The sequence below is a fragment of the Adiantum capillus-veneris genome, chromosome 17 (assembly GCF_014529385.1).
Source record: "Adiantum capillus-veneris isolate H3 chromosome 17, ASM1452938v2, whole genome shotgun sequence".
Taxonomy (NCBI): domain Eukaryota; kingdom Viridiplantae; phylum Streptophyta; class Polypodiopsida; order Polypodiales; family Pteridaceae; genus Adiantum; species Adiantum capillus-veneris.
Window position 1 is genome coordinate 51,284,155 of NC_140947.1, and position 16,583 is coordinate 51,300,737.

The 16,583-nt window shown below is 44.7% G+C and overlaps 1 protein-coding gene across 10 annotated transcripts in view; it reads right to left on the reverse strand.

Moving 5' to 3' along the window:
- Window positions 1–15,006, reverse strand: part of LOC147437235 (uncharacterized) — a 38,103-nt gene extending 23,097 nt beyond the window's left edge. For 3 of the 10 annotated variants that reach the window (XM_086486827.1, XM_086486818.1, XM_086486822.1), the window contains exon 1: window positions 14,854–15,006. The gene's annotated coding sequence lies outside the window, so the exon portion shown is untranslated. Of the gene's footprint in view, window positions 1–139; window positions 205–14,642; window positions 14,780–14,826 lie in introns of those variants that run through there. The other 7 variants (XM_086486826.1, XM_086486824.1, XM_086486823.1 and 4 more) reach the window with 7 other exon arrangements.
- Between the last annotated feature and the right edge of the window lie 1,577 nt (window positions 15,007–16,583).

Consider the following 16,583-nt stretch of genomic DNA (forward strand, 5'->3'; position numbering starts at 1 on the left):
TTAGAGAAATGAAAGAAACAAAATTAAATCATGGACCTAATAACTATCTATCTAGGAAATACATCCCTAGTCCAAATATTCAAACATGAAGCTGTAGTACACTCTATCAATGCGATGTAGCCCTCATCAGGAGACATACCTTTGTGTGGCTGAGATACTATGCTCAAGAATAGTCCTAATCCGGTAGAAATGAGAATGGCTAGGTCTCCTTCTAACGTCATGGACGTCTCATTAGGCTGAGGGCCACTGCTCCAAAGTGACATGTCTTGATGATGAAGGCATCTAATGGTATATATCTCCTACTGCCGATGAAGCTCTTGTAGTATCAGCAAACACTTTGAACCCTGTACTCTGTCGTGTAGACAAAAAAAATCCATGATCAACCTTTGCCTATATGTGTCTGGCTGATGAGATATCCTCTCTCGCAAGATCATTGTCTAATGTCTTTGGAGTTCCAAAGAGAGAGAGAGAGAGAGAGAGAGAGAGAGAGGTTTTATTAATGTCCGAGGTCGGCCTATGAAACAAATTACTGTAGATTTGTCGTATATACCCTGTTATTCTAAAAAAGGAAAAGCTTGACTAAAAATGTAAAAATGAAAGACTATATACCCTGTTATTCCAAAAAAGGGAAAGCTTGACTAAAAATATAAAAATGAAAGACTATATGTCACATCCACATCTAACCCTATGTACATGTGGACAAGCTACTTCATGACAAGGGTTCATATAGCTTAGGAAGTGTTCTGGCACCTTTGTGAGTCTGTTTGCAGGCCGTGCATGTTCAGGCACTTAGAGTAGATGCATATCCTCTGGTTGCACACAGCATGATCATCAGCATTACCATTAGATTCCATCAGGAGCATCTTACAGTGCACAGAACCTATTTTCCCTATTTTAGCCATTTTTCACTTATTATTAATAAGGCTACAGGTACCAAGTGTCTGACAGTGCACCTTCTCAGCAAGACCCCCGGCGGAACAACCTAGCGTTTTCAGCCATCAAGAACAACCTGGCGTTTTCAGCATTTGCAGATCCCCAGCGTTTTGCAACTTGCAGATTAGCCTAGCGTTTTGCAGATTCACACCAGATTGTCTAGCGTTTTTGCAGCAACAACCCTAGTGTTTTTGCAACTTGCAGATCACCTAGCATTTTGCAGATTCACAACAGATTGTCTAGTGTTTTGCAGCAACAGCCCTAGTGTTTTTGCAACTTGTAGATCACCTAGAATTTTGCAGATTCCCCGCGACAGAACATCCATGTGCATCAACGTTTTGCATTTTCAGCGGTTAGCATCCGTACCGCAGCCCCCAAAGATCTCACCTTTCCGTAGCAGATCCTCGCCCACGGTCAGATCAGCAAGCGTTTGCAGATTCAGCCCGCTATACGCAGATTTCAGCATCTGCGTTTTCAACGCATTGTCGTCGCGTCGTCATCATTGCCGTCGTCACCGACGTAGAGTCAGACTTCAGCACATACAAGATTTGCAGATTTCAGTCCCTAGCGTTTTCAGTTTTCAGCCCCCGTCTCGTCGCCGTCCTCATCGTCGTCGACATCGTCGGCAAGTCCATTGCATTGTAGAGATTTGTGCAATCAATAGTAGACCGCTCTCGCCATAGAAAGTGGGGCCTTTGGAGGAGGGTTTGACAACATTCTAGTGTCGTATTCTTCTCTCTCTATCTCTCAGTCTCGCCACCTTCATTCACAGTGTCATTCACTTTGTTTGTGATCATTTGCACTCTCTCACTAAAGGAACGGAAGGCTCTCCCTTCCGTAAGTAAAAGGAACCCTTGAGCACAGTTCGGAGCACTCATCTTGGGCAAAGTTCAACATTCACTTCCGCAGCACCTTACATTGGTATCAGAGCCTTGGCAGTGTTCTGTATCACTCAAGGAAAGAACCACAAGAATTTATTTTATTTTTTTGCTTGTCGCGGTCGCACATAACCCAAGTCCACTTGGGCGTGTCCATTACTAATCGTGTTTTTTAAGAGTGACAGGAAATCCAAGAAAGAAGCGCTTGTCCAGCCTCCCCTTGTTTCTCTTTTCACTCATTGAGAGCGGACCGTGCACTTAGCGGCCGGCCAATCGACGTGAGGTGGAAAAAAGCAACCTTGGTGTGAGCGCAAGGCCGCCAAGGACTCAAGACCCTCAAGAACCCAAGAACCACAAGAACCCAAGTTCCTCGTAAACTTAAGAACCCAAGACTTCAGTGTATGGTCACCACCCGAAGCGGAATGGATACTTCGCATGGAGGTGATGAGCATGGAAGTGGCGAAGAAGAATTTTCACCACCGGGAGGTTTCTCCGACCCTCCCCCTTCCCCATCTACGCCAAGGATTGCACCAAATCCTATAGAGGCTTTGGTCAAGACGATGATGGACATGATGTTACAACAAGAAGCGCAACGCGCTACCTTGGAGCGCGAGTGTGAAGAAAGAAAGGCATCCTTGGATCGTGAATGCGAAGAAAGACAAGCATCCTTGGATCGCGAGCGTGAACACGCCCGCTTCGCGGCCGAGGAAAGAAAGGCAATCTTGGATCGCGAGCGCGAAGGAAGAAAAGCAGATTCGATTGCAAGCACAAAGAAAGAAAGGCCGACTTGGAGCGGGAGCGCGAGCAAGCGCGCTTGGCGGCCAAAGAGAAAAGGGTTGCCTTTGAGCGTGAGCGTAAGCAAGCGCGCTTGGCGGCCGAAGAGAAAAGGGTTGCCTTGGAGCGTGAGCGTGAGCAAGCGCACTTGGCGGCCAAAGACAGAAAGGCAACTATTGAGCTTGAGCGTGAGCAAGCACGCGAAGCCCAATGCGTAGCGGCCGAAGACAGACGAGCGGCCTTGGAGTTAGAGTGTGAAGCGCAGAGAGACCACCGTATGCAAGAGTTGGTTCTACAGGTACTCACCTCGAAACCCGAGCCGGCCAAAGATGTTGGTGGTTCATCAAGTGGCGCAAACCGAGATTCGGACTCCAACAACCCCGTCACCGAGAAGTTAACGTTCAGTAAGTATGACGGTAAGATGGATGCTACTATTATTCATTCTTGGTTGCATCAATTTAATGCTTACTTTGCGACAACTAAGAAGACAAGAAATAGTAAGGTTTTAACGGCAGCCATGTACCTTGCCGGTGATGCCATTAATTGGTACCATGTATGGCAAGAGGCACAGTTGGCCGCGCACCTAGAGGCAGCCGACGAAGACGCGCCCCTTTCCTTCAATTGGGCCGACTTCCAAGACAAGCTCAAGGCGCAGTTTATGCCACCCAAGTACCTAGCACGATTGAAGGACGATTGGTGCGGTCTCAAGCAAAATGGTATGCCCGTTATGTCTTTCTCTAATCGTGTTTTGCAACTCGGCACCCAATTACACAAATCGGATGGTGAGCGCAAGGAGGCATTCTTTTATGGATTGGACGAGTATATCAAATTTGATGTCAAGGTACTCGATCCAATCGATCTCAACAAGGCGGTAGCGATTGCTCTCGCACAAGAGATGAAGCACAATAAGGGAAAGCCTAAGGAAAACAAGACTTCTCCAAGTACCACTCAAACTTCTCAGAACCCTCAGAATGGTAAGAACGGTAAGAATGGTAAGAACAATAACTTTTCTAGCCAATCTTCCTCTAATCCTTCGGAAAAGAACTCTAACAATGAATCTAAGGGTAAAGCTAAAACACATGCTAAACCTAAGCTAACCCCTGATTAAAAAGCCGCAAAAGGAATTATAGGAGGATACATAACAGCAATAGAACAAATCATTTATGCTAAGGAAGGTCGTTATTATCAATGTCACGTCAAGGGTCACATTTAAGCAGCTTGTCCTAAAACAGCCCCACCTAAAGAACTTAAGGCACCCGCAGCTACCACAAGCACTCTAAATCTGAATCTTCAAATGTCTCTGACACACACATTGAGGAGTCTCTCTTTAAGTGTTATGGTCATGTGAAGGGTCAGCGTTTTGTCATATTATTTTTGATGCAGGCAGTATGCATGATGTGATTAGTGCCTTTCTTGTAGCAACAGCCCACCTACAGGTTAGTCCGATGTCTCCTCTCGAGGTGTCGGGCTTCGCTCCTGGTATGGACTCTCTCATCACACAAGTGCCATGATGTGATGTTTACAGTTCAACAAGCTGCCTTCCGTAGGAAACTTGTCGTGTTTCCTCTCTCAAGATGATATGCTTTTGGACATTAGATGGTTTCGTGAGCATAACCCTCTCATTGATTGAGAGGAAAATATTCTCACTTTAAATACCAAAAGTGACTCTCCCATTATCATTCGTGGTGAGGAGGGTCTGCATTCTTTGCCTATCATCTCTCATGTACAAGCAAAGCGTGATATACGACGAGAAGCACAAGCGGCATTCATCTATGCCTCTCCAATTACCCAGAGCATTCGGACTCCAGACAGATATTCAGCTTTGTTTACCAGGTTTAAGCATCTCTTTTTGCAGGATGATCTTCCACCCCGTCTCCCACCTGAGCGGCCGGAGGACCATCACATCGAGCTTACGGAGGGAGCACAGCCTGTCAATAAGGCTCCCTATCGTTTGAACAAGACACGGGAACAAGAGTTAAGAGCGACAACTCACGAAGTTGGTGGCTAGAGGATTCATACGTCCTAGTGTAAGTCCTTTTGTTGCTCCTATTTTATTTGTCCGCAAGAAATATGGTTCGTTTCATTTGTGTGTTGATTACAGGGCATTGAACAAGATGACTGTCAAGAACAAGTTTCTGATGCCTCGCATTGAGTATATCCTTGATAGGCTCATTGGGGCAAAGGTTTTCAGTAAGGTCGATCTTAAAAGTGGATACCATCAAGTAAGGGTATTCAAAGGCAACATCTACAAGACCGCCTTTCGCACGGAGCGAGAGCAATGGCAGTATGTTGTTATGCCTTTTGGATTGACAGGTGCTCTAGGTACATTTAACCGTCTCATGGTAGGCCGTTGTGGCGATATGGTTGGTATATGTGTATTCATCTTTCTTGATGATATTCTCATTTTTTCTGCATCGTGGGAACAACATGAAAAGGATGTAGAAAGGGTATTAACCCGTTTGGATGAGTGTCAGCTGTACATTGCAGCTAAGAAATCTGAGTTTTTTCTCACTGAATTACTTATCTAGGTTATATCATTTCTGCAGAAGGCATCAAACTAGACCCCACGAAGGTGAAACAGGTACGTAATTGGGATTTTCCCAAAACTGCATATGATGTGCATTCTTTTCTTGGTTTATCTCAAGCATATAGTTCACACATAGAGAATTTTGCACGCATTGCCACACCTATGACAGAGGTTTTGAAAGGGGTAAAGAATCGCCGTCAGCGCGTGGATTTGCCCGAGGCAGCCATTGAGGCTTTCACAGCTCTCAAGGTTGACAGAAGCGCCGTGTCTTATCCTTGCCTCTTGGAATCACCTCTTTGAGGTATGGACCGATATGAGCAATGTTGCCATAGGCACTGTGCTTCAGCAGCATGGTCGTCCAATAGCTTTCCTTAGTCAAAAGCTCAATAGTACAGAAAAGAACTATTCAGTTTATGATAAAGAACTTTTGTCTGTCATTCACTCTCTTAAGCATTGGAAGCATTTTTTGTATGATAGAGAGTTCATAGTTCGCACCGATCACCAAGCCCTCAAGTGGCTCTAGTCTATGCCTAGTGCACATTGGAGTGATCGCCAAGCACGGTGGTCACAATTTTTTGAGCAACTTGGAGGTTTGATTGAGTATGTGCCTGGAAAAGCTAACCCTGTTGCAGATGCGTTAAGTCGCAAAGGACAGATCCTGGCTCTTGAGTCAAGATCCACAGTTTCTCTTCAGCATTTGTCTTTCGACAGCATGAAGAACCAATATGCGGATTCCGAGTTTCGTAAGCAATGGTTGCAGGCTCTTGCTTCCCAAGGGCCAAGCAACTATCTCATTCATGATGATTTGTTGTATTTTCGTCAATGTCTATGTGTGTTGCCCTCTCTCAAGACAACCATATTGCATGATGCACATGACTCTCTCACGGGTGACACAGGGGAATGAACACCACTAAGGAAAAAATAGAAAGATTCTTTTATTGGCCTAAAATGCGAAAAGATGTGTTTCGTTATGTCACACAATGCACTATTTATCAAAAGGTAAAAGCTCCTCGAGGTAAGCAGCAAGGCCTCTTGCTGCCGTTGCCTATTCCCGATGGACCTTTTCAAGATATTTCCATAGATTTTGTGACTAAACTTCCACCTAGTTTGCATTCAAGGAATACTCAATGTTTGACAATTGTTGATCGTTTCAGCAAGTTTTGCATGTTGATTCCTTGTAAGGCCACAATCACCGCACAAGATGTAGCATAGTTGTTCATCAAGCCTTGGTACCCCCTCTGTGGTTTGCCAAAAACAATTGTTTTAGATAGGGATGTTAAGTTCACGTCCAATTTTTGGCGCGCACTCTTTGAAAATTTTGGCACTAAGCTAAATTTTTCATCGGCTTTTTATCCACAGTCAGATGGTCAAACAAAGATTTACAATCAATTGGCTTTTGATGTTTTAAAGTCATATGTGCATGATCAGCGGTCTCATTGGGAGCTCTATCTCCCATTGGTTCAGGCTATTTTGAATGACTCTTTTTCCTCTACCATTGGTCGAACTCCGTATGAGGTAGCTTTTGGCCGTCCATTCCAGTTACTGTTGACTCGCTCTGTCAGTCAAATGCCTGATGCCAATGTTGAAAGTCAGTCGTTGGATGAGATTTCTAAGAGTGAAAGACTTCGGTTGAGCAAGGCTCAAAAGTCTTACTCACGACAGGCCAACAAGCATCGTCAGGATGTTCTGATCAAGGAAGGGGATTGGGTGTATTTAAGAATCATGAAGCAACATCTTAAGCAAGTTGGAAAGAAGTGTCCAAAGTTGTCTTTCAGAATGTATGGTCCATTTCTTGTCATCAAAAAGATAAATGAGGTTTCGATGAAATTGCAATTGCCTAACTCGTGGTCAATGCACAATGTTTTCCATGTTTCTTGGTTAAAAGTGTTTCAACTTTCAGGGAACGCCTCCAAAGGACATTTCAGAAGAAGAAGAACCGGAGATTATCAATGAAGCTGAAGTCATGGAGCCGGAGCAAGTGTTGTTGCATCGGTTTCGCCATGGTTCAAAGAAGCAAGTGAGACAGTACTTTTTGAAGTTCAAGGATCGAGGAACCCACGAGGCAGAGTGGGTTGATGAAGAGTTTTTCAAAGATTATCCCGAATTGTTGGCAGCCTACAAGAAAGCCATGCAGATCGGTACCAGTACCTCACTTTAAAAAGGAGGGGATGTCACGTGCACATCTAACCCTATGTGCATGTAGACAAGCTACTTCATGACAAGGGTTCAGTTAGCTTAGGAAGTGTTATGGCACCTTTGTGAGTCTGTTCGCAAACTGAGCATGTCAACGCACTTAGAGTAGATGCATATCCTCTGGTTGCACACAGCATGATCATCAACATTACCATCAGATTCCACCAGGAGCATTTTACAGTGCACAAAACCTATTTTTCCTATTTTAGCCATTTTTCACATATTATTAATAAGTGACTTTGTTGGGAAACTGGGTAGAGCAATTTGGCCACGTCAGTATATAAGAAACGCTAGCGCTAGCACTTTCTGGCAGAAGAGACAGCAGGTACCAAGTGTCTGGCAGTGCACCTTCTCAGCAAGGCCCCCGACGGAACAACCTAGCGTTTTCAGCCATCAAGAACAACCTGATGTTTTCAGCATTTGCAGATCAGCCCCAGCGTTTTGCAACTTGCAGATCAGCCTAGCGGTTTTGCAGCAACAACCCTAGCATTTTTGCAACTTGCAAATCACCTAGCGTTTTGTAGATTCCCCGCGAAAAAACATCCATGTGCATCAGCATTTTGCATTTTCAGCAGTTAGCATCCGTCCCGTAGCCCCTAAACCTCGCAGATCTCACCTTTCCGTAGCAGATCCTCACAGCACGGTTAGATCAGCAAGAGTTTGCAGATTCAGCCCGTTATTCGAAGATTTCAACATCTGCGTTTTCAGCGCATCGTCGTCGCATCGTCATCATCGTCGTCGTCAGCGACATAAAGTCAGAATTCAGCAGATACAAGATTTGCACATTTCAGCCCCTAGTGTTTTCAGTTCAGCCCGTCTCGTCGTCGTCGACATCATCGGCAAGTCCATTGCATTGTAGAGATTTGTGCAATCAATAGTAGACCGCTCTCGCCATAGAGAGTGGGGCCTTTGGAGGAGGGTTTGACAACATTCTGGTGTCGTATTCTTCTCCCTCTATCTCTCAGTCTCAGCACCTTCATTCACAGTGTCATTCACTTTGTTTGTGATCATTTGCACTCTCTCACTAAAGGAACGGGAAGGCTCTCCCTTCCGTAAGTAAAAGGAACCCTTGAGCACAGTTCGGAGCACTCATCTTGAGCAAAGTTCAACATTCACTTCCGCTGCACCTTACACTATAACTAACTAATAAGCTAATGCTACGACTCAATCTTGAGTATACAATGACTAGGGGGTGGTATTGCGGGTGATGAATATGATGATGGATGGAGGGTGAAGCTCTACTGCTAGGGGCTTGTAATGCAAGACTACATATAGATGGGGTGTACAAGCATGATTTACAATCTAGCTAGCTCCATCTTGTATAGTGTAGTATGGTATACATCAATTTTATTTTATTTTATTTTATTCTTTTTTCTTTTTTTTTTCTTTTTTTTTTGGGGGGGGGGGAAGGGGGCATGCATTTGGTTTAGCAGATCTTGAAAGAATATGCCTAGATCTCATATGAGCAGAGCCAGGCTATAGTCTCTCCAAGGAACTAGTCTCTAATCTCTAATCTCTAATCTCTATCATCTCTCGTTGTTGGTAGACGGGCCGTCCAAAAACCAAGTGCTCTCTGGCGCTCGGTGGGGCTGCATATACAGGGACATAATAAAAATGCCCTACCTCCCTACAAAAAACCCCACGACTCAAAAAATTGGGACAAAAACCTAACAAAATGTATAAAGTCACAAAAGTGACATATCCACATTTTATAGGGAAAATGTAAAACACTCGAGATTCTGACCCCAAGAGCCCAAGGAACAGGGGTCCCGCCTCATGCCAGCCTACCAGGCGGCCAACACCGTGGAATGCACTGTTGAGAAAGTACATTTACCTTAGGTTCAAGGGGCACAGCCACAAAACAGCCCTCACTCCCTGAACTGCTCCTGGGAGATACTAGAGCCACCACTTAATACTCCTCCTAAGAAGGTTCCACCTATTCTAAGCACCTTGAAGAAGATCAGTATGTTCGAGATCTGCAGACTGCTTTTACAAAGGTGTGTAAGGCTCTTGAGAAGTCTTAAGCAAGGCATAAGAAGACAGCGGATAAGCATCGACGTGACTTGCAATTGAAGGAAGATGATTAGGTGCTTCTACAGTTCGAGAAGGCATGCCTACCGAAACGAAAGGGTAAGGAGCGACTTCTCCCAAAGTTGAGTATAAGATATTATGGCCCTTTCCACATTCAAGAAAAGATAAAAGGTGTATTCTTCAGAGTGAAGTTACCTGATACTTGGAAGATTCATAATGCATTTTATGTGAGTCTGTTGAAAACTTTCAAAGGTGAGGTGCCAATGGACACGGAGCGTGAGGAGCAACCTGAAGTGGAAGAAACCGAGGAGATTCTCGTCCAGAACAGATACTTGCTCACAAGGAAAGGAAAGTGAAAGGTAAAGTGATACGCCAGTGTATAGTCAAGTTTAAGAGCTATCCGGCATTGGATGCGAAATGGAAGGAGGAGGACCTAGCAGATACTCCTCATATTTTGGAAATTTACCTTGAGGCTTTTGGTCTAGCTTCGACTATTCCAAGAGTTATCGATGATCAGCCGGTTGAATTTGGTGTGGTGCGGACTGCACAAGAGGGGAGTTACTCTGCTCCTTTGTCACAGATTACCCAAATGGATTAAAGTCACTGATTTCTTTACAAATTTCAGGGGTATTGATAAGCTGACAGTATTATGTTGTATGACTTTAAGAAATGAAGTACTTTGTGATAGGAATTCCTTAAATGATTTTGAGTCTGTGATGTTTGCGTGCATGATTGAAAGACAAAATGACTACAGCATTTTGGTCTTGATTCACCCAAGGGGTGATGTGGATATGATAGTAACAAGATTTAGTCAATCCTGACATCCACTAGAGATCAGTGTGATCAGGATGTGATTGCTAAATATAATACGATGATCATGATTCTCATCAAAGATCTTGACGGGGATAGTGATGTGAATGTCATGTGAATGTTCAGTGATTGGTGTCTTCATGCAAGTACTGGATATGTGTTGTCGAGTGCCAGGTACTTAAGAGTCAGTGTCTACTAAACTATTGGTGGTTTATGTTGGTTTTGCAGGCACAATCGAGGCAATTTCTTTCAAGCGGAGGTCTGTCACAAAGTGATGACGTGGCATGACCTAAAGGACAGACTCCGGACAGAAAGCGGTCAAAGCCCCGCTAAAAGTTGCAAAAGAAATTGTGACAACTTGCAGAACCAATCCGAGAGGAAAGGACACCCAATTTCATAAGTTGTACCAACTTATGGGGTACTGTCCGATGATGGGGCCCATAAGGCTATAAAGACTGGCGTAAAAGACTGATGATGTGGCAATTGGACGGACCTCCACGATTTGCGCTACTAAAGTGGCTGCCGTACTGATTTCAAAATTCCATGATTTGCGCTGGCCAGCTTTCCGGACCCAGATGCTTTTAGACTTGAAGCTTTTCATGTACACTGCTTTTGTAAAGCCCATGCCCTATAAATAAACTGCTAAGGCCTCAGTCTAGAGCAGATTACCTTGGGAGCACTGCTGAGACAAGGACCCTTCAAGCAAATCCTTCAAGAAGCCCAGTAGTAGCCAGTTAGAGCAACCAGGGCCAGCTTTCCGGACCCAGATGCTTTTAGACTTGAAGCTTTTCATGTACACTGCTTTTGTAAAGCCCATGCCCTATAAATAAACTGCTAAGGCCTCAATCTAGAGCAGATTACCTTGGGAGCACTGCTGAGACAAGGACCCTTCAAGCAAATCCTTCAAGAAGCCCAGTAGTAGCCAGTTAGAGCAACCAGGCAAAAAGCACAAGACCAAGTCAACTAGCACAATCTACACCTCTGGGGCAGCCGAAGCACTATAGGACATTCAGTCCAAGCAATAGGTCCATAGCAGGGCATTAGTTTATCTGGTGGATCCAGAGCACAGGATTAGTTGATTGAGGTTTCATTTTCAGCCAACACCAGGGCGACTTGTGGCTGCGTTTTTGTCACGGAGACTACGCTTTCACTTCAAGAGGGGATTGGTATGTGTGTGCTACAAATTTGTTGCGAAGAATTCTGGTGTGTACGTTTTTCAGCCAATAGACGACCGAGTGTTTCTGGTTTTCAGCATGGAGTTGGACGAGATATGGGCTACATTTTGAAGGCCAAAAGGTGATTCAAGTGCAATTGTACCTACCCTTGCTGAGGAGCTTGAAGATCCCTTTCAACAAGAGGTTGCTTGTAGCCTTGAAGCCTGGTTTGCATCTATCTACGGTGGATATTCTCTTGTTAAACCTGACATCAACTTGTTTGTCGGAAATGGACAGTAGAGTCTATGTTTCCGTACACCGATGAGGACATGGTGGCTACAACTTGCATTGTATCTGCATGATATTCTCGAGTGGATGTGTTGATGTACCTTTTTCTTTGGAAGGTGATTAGTTCTGTCTATCAAGCCTTACATGATCTCTTGGTGTCACATGGTGGATCTCTTGGCCAGGAGTAGTAAAGTGTTATAGACTCGACAACAGCTTGTCATCTAGTCCAGGTTTTCTACATATCCCCTAGATGGTGATCCTGGACTCTTGATCAGAAAGGAAGAGACATTGTGTTACCCATGCTTAAATAGAACAGCCGAACTAATGGTACTGGTTCGGACTTGGGAGGTATTGCGACTACCTCATGGCCTGTTCTTTATAACCTAAGCGGGTTGCCATCTTTTGCACAAACAACATAATTGGATACAGAAGCGGGTTTTCTACTCACAAAAGAATGATACTTCTAGTCTTCTAGTACTAGTGAGAGATCCAAAAAGGAGGAGATGTCGTAAGTGTACAGAACACATACATATTCTGCAGAATTTCCTGAAGAAGTCAAATTCGGATTCGAAGTCTGGTGAGGCGGCTATTGCACTTGTTCATGCATTTACAAACTTGGTTCTCCTCCTCCTACTCTCTCGGCAGAGCTTAAGAGGACCTATCCAATCTTTGGACGATGGTGTGGCAAACAAGGTTAACATTGTTCATCTTTGTGACACGTCGTGGTACTCACACCCGCAACACATGTATACTCGCTTCTGGCATTTTGAGCATTGTTTTAGCGTATGTTTGCTCAACCCAGTCCAAATGGAGGTTCAATCGGGCTCCTTCCCATTCTTTTCCTATAGCCTGCTATTGATGACATGCCAACATGACATGGTGTACAACCAGTGGAGCTCTAGCTATACAGGCTAACACAAGCTTCCAAAGCCTGGCAGACACGGATGCAGCTATGCACACGTGGTTGCCATTGGTGGAGATGATTGTCCATCCTGAGCCTTGCAATTGTATGTAGAGAGGTGTGCTTGATGCACTGGTGGATTGGACTTGCAGATTCCTTCTTCACTCTTAGCGGCCTCAGATCCCTAGTCTTGGTATGTACCCATAATCTGAGAGGTGTTGTCAAAGTCAACGATGCCAAAGCGTACAATGAGGGAGAGAATACGAGAAAAAGAGAGAGAGAGAGAGAGAGAGAGAGAGAGAAGACTCTGTTGAACCAACCAAATGGGCAATGAATTAGTTGATAATACAATGGGGGCTAGGTGGTGCTCATATACTAGCCTGGGGGCCTTAAGTACCCCCCTCAGTAAAACTTTGACAAATAAGTAAAATAAATACCTTAAAAAAGCCAAAATAAATATTGGGATCACATTGGACCATTCACTTGAGGTGTCATAACTCGAACACCATCTTTGCAACTCATAGTGGACATATGTAGGAAGACCAAGTCGATGAAGAAGCTACCATGGTCACCCAAGTAGTACGTCTTCTATCGGATACACCTCGAATTTGCAACTACCAACCTATTCCTTAGAAGAATGCCATCTTGAGCACCGATTGCCTCTCTAAATATTGAATTGCAGACCGCACTACGCCCAAGAATCCCATTCGTGAACAATGAACACATCACATCCAAAGTTTCCTAGACAATGAGCTTTTGAAACACATCATGTCCATAATCTGGCCAGCAACAATGTGAGGCACATCCGTAGTGTTTTGTATACGTTGCTTTGGTTCCTTGCCAGACGCATGTGCCTTGAACTCCGACCCATGGGTTCAAACAGTAGTAACCTAAACTCCAACACATGGGTCCAAATCATTTGTAGGGAGCACTAGTTGCCCCTCTTTGCAGCTCACAAGCCTCTCACTCTTAGTTACAGAGAATGGCCATTTTCACGTCCCCGTTCCCTGTTCCCATCCTAATTTCCCGTTCCGGATCCCCATTCCGTGTTTCAGACGTGAGTATCTGAAACAGGGAATGGCATTTCATGCATGTTGCCGCTCCACGTTCCCCGTTCCGATTTCCCATCCGGGCAACTATGTTCAGAGTCTTGCTAGCTGATGCAAGTTGCAGCAATGGCCACCTGACTAGAAGGCTTGAGCCCTTGCCAATGTAGTCTCTACCACACCAACAGACTTTGTCGAGTCCTTCACAAAATCACTGTCATTGCTATCTCTGTCAAGCTTGCCTTTGCCTTTGTCCTCTTGTGAGCTCTTGCATTTGCCTCACATTTCCGAGCCAAACAAAGCATCTTCATCTCCCTTGAGGACTCCAACTGTGCTGAGACAGCTAATTAAGTACTAGCCAATCCACTTCCATAGCCATTAGTTAATGTCCGGCCACCTTTGTCGATGGGCGCCTTTGCCTTTGTCCTTTTCTATGTACTTCAATTTCCCTTTGGCTTTCAAATCCTTAAGCCAATGGAGGTGCAACTTCCTTGAGGACTTTAAGAATGCCGAGGCCGCTAACTGAGTGTCATTCAATACACTATCCAAAGCTGAGAGTTGGTAACGCGCCATTGTTGATGTTGAGGCTTCAATAAAACCAACCCAAAGGGACCTCTTAATGGGGGCCAAAAGAAGACAATCTCTTCCAAGACTCTCCCAAACAGAGGCCAAGGAGGCCCTCCCTTCAACATCTCAAAACAATTGCCATACACAACTACTTCCTTGTGGTGGCTTTTGGAGAAAAGCATCTCAAATTGCAAATTCAGATGGCAAGAATGATTCCAATCTATGGTCCATCGACACCGAGTTTGTAAACTAAATGCTTAGCCGCAATTCCAAGGATACGGTTCATGAGTTAGCCCCAAAAACTCATAGACATGTTTATTAGTCAGCTCCATAAATTCACTGAGTGGTTTATGACCTATGCCCAAAAACTTGCTAGAAAGGGAGAAAGGAAATGTTGATGGGAAGCACCACAATGGAAACACTATCAGGGATCAAGATTCCAAATAGTTCCCTGGTACCACTAGCAAAGTGCAGATGCAAGCTTCCACACACAGAGTCAAAATAAGCTGATGGCGCCATTACCAACCAATTTCTCCTTACTTGTAGAGGAGCTGGGTGCACTCGTTCATTGAAATGCTCATGAACCACCACATCAGATGTGGTCCTTACTAAATGGGCTGCCCTCCTGAGCGCTCAGCACTCAGGTAATTTGATAAAGCTAGATGTTAAAGCTCGCTCTCTCTCTCTCTCTCTCTCTCTCTCTCTCTCTCTCTCACACACACACCCCGAATGTGATGAGTGCAGAAATTACTGGCTGAAGCTCCTCAAGGTCCCAAGCAAGAACGTTGGCAAAGCCATAGCCGCACGCAGGATGGGATGACTAGGAACTGGCATTGCAGCTTTCTCTCTCTTTCACCAATACCTCGCTCTTAAAAGATTACCTTTATTTGTGTAAAAGTCTGCTTTCGACGGAATCGTACAGTTGGTATAAATCTTACCGGGGAATAACCGAAGGTTGTGGAGGGCCTTACTTAAGAGAAATGGCGCTAAATTTGTTGTATGGGAATCGATTCCTCCAGAGACATCCATCATGAAAGGAGGGGGGTTCACTCTCCCACTACACAATCTTTTTGGAGCACTAGAGTCTTGCATTTTTACATCCATCATAAAAGGAGGGGGTTTCACTCTCCCACTGCACAATCCTTTTGCAGCACTTCAGGCAAAGAAATCCCCAGAATTCGAACCCTCGGATTCTCCGGATACCAAGGAGAGGGGGAGGGAGAATGATTGGGATGCTGAAGAATTCGTTCCTCTTTCTGAATGAACCACTCATTAATGATGGAATCTCTCACTATCCAATCCTAGAACGTAAAGGGGTTGAAAACCCGTAAGAAGAGTACCCTGTTCTTGAGAAAATAAGAAAGGAGAAGGCAGTCAACTGTTGGGCCATCCAAGAACACCACTTAAATGCCCATAGAGAAAGCAAGCGCTAGGAAAGAAACTAATATTCTATGGAGAAGGAAGTAATGGTTTCAGTGGCGTCCTCAACATTGTGGACAGAGAATTGGAGCCGAAGCTGGTTCTAAACCACCCATCTGACAGAATCCAGGGGATTAGAATCAGATGGGAAGGGCATCCCTTCACCATTGTGAATTTGTACAGCCCTTGCAATGCAAAAGACAGAGCTAAACTATGGATGCATCTTAGAGATACTCCTATTGAAGGTGAGTGGTTGTTGGTTGGCGACTTCAATATGGTAGAAAAGAGCATGGATAGAACAGGATCCTCCAGTATGCTGGCTGGCTCGAAAAGGTCTAAATGGCAAAGTCTGTGTGAAAAATGGGCGATGATCGACTTATGAGAAATCGGCCCATGGAACAGCACGCTTGGGTTCACCTACACAAGCCTCCAGTATGCCCGCACAGCCTCCAGACTGGACAGATGCTATTGCTCACACCAAGCTGATTGGATACCGTCATTGATGGAGATGAAGGTAGTCCTAACAAAAAGCCTTTCGGATCACATACCTCTGCACATACATTTTAAGAAGAATACAGGGGAGGAGCAGACCCCAAGAGGTGGGAAAAAATTGTTAGTAACAGAGGCACACCTATTCAAAGACCCTCTTTTCAGGAATCTAACCAAGAAAGCACTAGGTAAGCTCAAAAAAGATGTCGACCTCAATAAACACAAGGCGTGGGACCTCTTTGCTCGGAGCATTCAGAAAGCAATCAAAACCTCGAGCCCCCGAATCAAGAAATTTAGGGAGGCACACCTACAGCAGCTTATTGTGGAGGTACAGTTGCTTACCTCTAGAAAATCCTAGGGGCTTGCTACTAAGGATGAGCACAAACGATGGCTCGAAGCCAAATCTAACCTTGCTGATGAGCAGTTAGAAGATATTAGAAAGGTAAGGCTTCTCTCCAGGGAGATTGCCCTTCAACCTCAAGCCTCTAATCAAGCGCATTTCTTTAGGGCTTTAAAAATCAAGAGGAGCCGAGGCCATTTCCGCTCTCGATGATGATGAGAAAGGGACAGCAG